Genomic DNA, 5,584 nt, shown 5'->3' on the forward strand with positions numbered 1-5,584 from the left:
CTCTAAGCACCTGAGAGAGAGTGGGCACCTCCCAGAACATTGTTTTGTGCCACTCCCAACAGAAATACTCCAGGTGGACAGCTTCAGCAATCAGGAGCTCCTCAGTTGCTCACAGCAAATCCCACCTTGGAGTTTACAAAGACTTATGGGTAGAAAAGCCACACTAAGTAATTTACTGCACTGCAGAGGGCATTATAAAGTGTAGGATAATTACATCAGATCACAAAATGGAGTAATACTGAGAATCATGGCCTAGCCAAGGTGACACATATTTTAGGGGGGACACATTCAATCAGTAACAACTATTTTTAAGTGTACAGTTTAGTGACATTAATTATATTTACCATGTTGTACAACCATCACCACTATCCATTGCCAAACTTTTCATTACTCCAAACTCCAGTATTAGTACTTCTTAAGCAATGTCTCCATACTCTACCTCCTGCTACCCTCCAGCCCCTGATAATCACTAAGAAACGTTTGTTTCTATGCATTTGCCTAATTTAGATATTTCATGTAAGTGAAATCATACGATACTTGACCTTTTGTGTCTTAATTCACTCCGCATAATATTTTCGTGGTTCATCCATGTTGCAGCATGTATCAGAACTTCATTTTTCTTTATGACTAATATTCCATTATGTTGTTTTGTTGTTATGGGCCGTCGAGTCAAACCCAACTCATAGCGACCCCTCCTTGGGTTTCCGAGCCAGTATCACTACAGAAGTAGGATTGCCTAACCTTCCTTCCGAGGAGCGGCTGGTGGGCTTGAACCGCCAGCCGTCTGGTTAGCAGGCAAGTGTCTTAGCCACTATGCTACCAGAGCTCCCATATTCCATTATATGTACCACATTTTGTGTTTACATTCATCTATGCATGGACATTTGGGTTGTTTCCACTTGTTAGCTCTTGTGAATAGTGCTGTGGTGAACATTAGTGTACAAGTGTCTCTTTGAATCGCTGTTTTTAAGTCTTTAGGGTATATACCTGGGTGTGGAATTGCTGGCTAATTCTTTGTTTACCTTATTGAGGAACTGCTAAACAGTTTTCCACAGGCTACCCTATTTTACATATTTCCCACCAGCAGTGCACTAGGGTTCCAATTTCTCCACATCGTTGCCAACATTATTATTTTCCTTTTCCCTGATAATAGCCTTCCCAGTGGATGTGACGTAGTATCTCATTGTCGTTTTACTTTGTATTTCCTTAATGACTTACGAGGCTGAACATCTTTTCACACGCTTAGTGGCCATTTGTGTATCTTCTTTGGTGAAATGTCTATTCAAGTCCTTTGCCCATTTTTTCATTTTGTTATTTGTCTTTTGTTGTTTAGGTGTAGGAGTTCTTAATATATTCTAGATATTAAACCCTTATCAGAGATACAGTTACTAAATATTTTCTCCCATTGATAGATTGTCTCTTAACTGTCTTGGTAAAGTCCTTTGATGCACTAAAGTTTTTACTTTTTATGCACTCCTATTTATCTTTTTTTTTTTTTTTTTTCTATTGATGTTTGTGCATTTGGTGTAGTATCTAAGAACCCATTGTAAAAAAACAAGGTCTTGGAGCTTTATTGGGTTATCTTTTAATTTAAGACATCTAGTGACAGATAGGCTTTTGTAAACCTTAGTTTCCTAATTTGTGCAGTGGGAATAATAATTCTTAAGCTTAAGGTTTACATGTAAAAGTAAGACACCTACAGTTTCTACCTTAAAGTTGGTATTCAGTAAGAGTTAGTTATAGTTATTATTAGCATTGTGCTATGGGTAATTCGAAGAAGACAGCTATATGTTGCATGATTCTTGCTTTTAGGGAAGCAAGACTTTCATTATTAAAGCAGTTAGAATACCCATTCTTATGGACTAGAGCCATGGAGCCTGGATGAACCCCTGAAACTATTGCCCTGAGATAACCAGTAAACCTTAAACATTAAATAGAAAATATCCCCTGGAGTCTTCTTAAGAATCTTTGGTGGCATAGTGGGTTAGGCATTTGGCTGCTAAACAGAAGGTTGGTGGTTCAAATCCACCAGCTGCTCTATGGGAAGAAGATGAGGCAATCTACTTTTGTACAGATTTATAGCCTTGGAAACCCAGTAGGAGTCGTTATGAGTTGGAATCGACTTGATGGCAGTCGATTTGGTTTGGTTTTTTAGAGTTTTCTTGAAACCAAACAGTAGTTTAGCTTAATTAGTAAGAAATGTCTGCCTTGAGCATTGTGCACTTTTAAATATGGGATCAAATTGACAACAGCAAATTGAAAGATTAGATAGGAAATTTAGGGGGCAGTGATTTATATTAATGGGGGAGGAACAACTCGAAAGAGAGGATGAGTGTAGTTGCAGAATTCAAAGAATGTAGTTAATGTCATTGAATTGTACATGTAGAAATTTCTTGAATTGGAGTATGTTCTGCTGTGTATATTTTTACCAGCAACAACAGAAAACAATTAGAGAAGCATGTATTGTGAAATACTGAGTGAAGGCAGCAAGTCCCATTCATTCAGATTAATTTGTTCACTCAACATGGAGGGTAAAAGGGGAGAATGAAGTACGGAGCAGAGTTTGTGGGAATGCATCAAAACGCAAAGACACTGAAACATAGCTTCATTTCCAGTAGTCGTTCCATATGCAGGCAGGGAGATCATTTTGCTTCCAAAAACAAGTGGCTCAAAGTAGGCCAGTTAAAACTGTTAAAAAACAAAAACAAAAAACCTTTGCGTTAGCGCAAAGCAGTAATAATAAAATAATACTTGATTGTTGAATAATGTGATAAATAATTTGCAAATTGAGGGAGGGAATTTCCCTACATGATTTAGAAAATGAAAAAGAACCGATCCCAAAGATTGGAGCGTTCTCAGAAGCTTTACACATTTATTTTTCTTAAAGACTACAGCTTTCCATGTTGACCCAAGTATCTACTGGTTACTTAGTTAGCATTAAAAAGGTAATTCCTGAAGATTTGGCTTTCTACCTTCCTTTAGCCTTTGTTGTTTTTGTTGTTATGTGCCATCGAGTCGGACCCGACTCATAGCGACTCCTCCTTGGGTTTCTGAGGCAGTATCACTACAGAAGTAGATTGCCCCATCTTCCTTCTGAGGAGTGGCTGGTGGGTTTGAACCGCCAGTCTTCTGGTTAGCAGTCAAGTGCCTTAGTCACTACACTACCAGAGTAATAGAAGAAGCTCACCATATTTTATTAAATCACATTGTAATGGTTTTATTATTGGCTACCCTTTTCTAGCTGTAAAAGAGAAATTTACAATGCTGCAATGCAGCTTTTTTTATCAGGCTTTTTTGTAGTTATTTTTTGGTTTCATGTGTAGGGGAAAAAAACACCTTATAGTCAAAGTAAAATGTCTGTTATTTATTTCTTTCACAATTCCAGCACATGAGAGAATGCATTTCTGAGGTAAGATGGTAGGGGAAGTTGAGCAAGTTAGGGTTTTAAAATGACAAAGTAAGGAATTTGGATTTGAATTAAACATGTAGAACATTGTTCTTGGAGCTGTACAGCTTAATTTTACGGAGATATAATCTCTAACCAAAAACCAAAACCATACTCATTGCCTTCAAGACAGATCCGACTCATAGTGACCCCTCCAGATCCGACTCATATTGACCCCTCCTTGGGTTTCCTAGGCGGTATCACTATGGAAGTAGATTGCCCAACCTTCCTTCCAAGGAGTGGTTGGTGGGTTTGAACCGGCAACCTTCTGGTTAGCAGTCAGATGCCTTAGGCACTATGGTACCAGAGCTCCTCAGATGTAATCTCTACCCCACTAGCTTTTCAAAAAGGGAACTGAAGAAGTGGTTTTTTTTTTTTCCCTCTGAGTGTATTTTTCTGGATGTATTAATGACCACAGCTACTTGGACAAGGGGAGCGGGGAAACTAGAATGTATATGACTTTCCTCCAAGACAAAATGTAAATGATTAGTAAATTATTTAAAATTTGAATACCATATGGCATTGATTTGCACATTTGACATCAAAATGCTCCATATATTTGCCATCATCCAAGTAGCAGATGTGATGTAGTTGTCATTGTCTGCCCATGTTTGAACTTGTTCATTGCTATTCCTACTGTCTTAACTAGTTGAACTATATATGTATATACACTTTTGGTACCACACAATTGAGTTTGTCAGTTAAAATATCTTTAGAAAGATTATAATGTGATTCAGCATTGAAACAAAATGCTGTGTAGGAAGAAAAACATGGAATCAACAGCAGGGCATAAATTTGATTTTATAAAAAGTAAAATATTTGTCGTTAGAGGAATGATGGCAGCTTTAAATTTTCTTGCAAAACTACAAACTAGTGCTGTATGGGACCTAAGAAAGGAAGATAGCACAAGTGTATTAAGTTGTATTAAGTTTCCTCACTGAGAAACATGCAAGAGAATTGCCTGTCACATGCCAGCAGTATACCTGTGAGTAGGGAAATGGTTGTATTCCTCAACATAAATGAGAAATTTCAGATTTACTAAGGAGCTCTGATAGTGTAGTGCCTAAGGCATTTGACTGCTAACCAGAAGGGTGGCGGTTCAAACCCCCCAGCCACTCCTCGGAAGGAAGATTGGGCAACCTATTCCATAGTGATACTGCCTTGGAAACCCAAGGACGGGTCGCTATGAGTAGGATCTGACTTGATGGCAGTGAGTTTGGTTTGGTTAGGTTGATGTGACTGATTCATATGTCTCTTAGAACTGCCATTAAGACAATGTTTCATAGTTACAATAGTAGCATTCTTTCTTTCTCAGTAGTGTAGAAAATAATGGTACTGTTATAATTGATGGCCCCTAAAGTCAGTCAAATACCTGATGATAGCACGTTGTTGCACCTGATGATAGGCTGTTGTTGGTTGTCCATTGAGTTGGTTCTGACTCATGTTGTTGTTGTTAGGTGCCGTTGAGTTGGCTGTGATTCATAGTGACCCTGTGTACAACAGAATGAAACCCTCCCCAGTCCTGTGCCAGCCTCACATGCCTTACTACACCTGAGCCCATCATTGCAGCCACTGTGTCAGTCCATATTGTTGAGGGCCTTCTCCTTCTTCACTGATCTTCCATTTTACCAAGCATGATACCCTTCTCCAGGGAATGGTCCCCTCTGACAACACGACATGTCAGATGAAGTCTGGCCATTCTCGCTTCCAAGGAGCATTCTGGCTGCACTTCCTCCAGGACAGATCTGTTCATTCTTTTGGCAGTCCGTGGTTATTTTCAGTATTCTTTACCAACGCCACAACTCAAAGGCATCAACTCTTCTTTGGTCGTCTTCGTTCATTGTTCAGCTCTCGCATGAGGTGATTGAAAACACCAAGACCTAGGTTAGGTGCACCTTAGTCTTCAAGGAGACATCTTTGCTCTTCAGCACTTTAAATAGGTCTTTTGCAGCAGATTTGCCCAGTGCAATACGTCATCTGATGTCTTGACTGCTCTTCTATTGGTGTTGATTGTGGAACCAAGTAATATGAAATCTTTAACAACTTCAGTCTTTTCTCCATTTATTGTGATGCTGCTTATTGGTCCAGTTGCGAGGATTTTTGTTTTACGTTGAGGTGTAATCCATACTGCGGACTGAA

General features: G+C 39.0%; 1 protein-coding gene across 1 annotated transcript in view; it reads left to right on the forward strand.

Moving 5' to 3' along the window:
* USP28 (ubiquitin specific peptidase 28) overlaps positions 1-5,584 on the forward strand; it is a 66,418-nt gene that overhangs the window by 1,625 nt on the left and 59,209 nt on the right. The window lies entirely within an intron of this gene.

The sequence above is a fragment of the Orycteropus afer genome, unplaced genomic scaffold, assembly GCF_000298275.1.
Source record: "Orycteropus afer afer isolate SDZICR_OR568_19922 unplaced genomic scaffold, OryAfe1.0 scaffold00036, whole genome shotgun sequence".
Taxonomy (NCBI): domain Eukaryota; kingdom Metazoa; phylum Chordata; class Mammalia; order Tubulidentata; family Orycteropodidae; genus Orycteropus; species Orycteropus afer.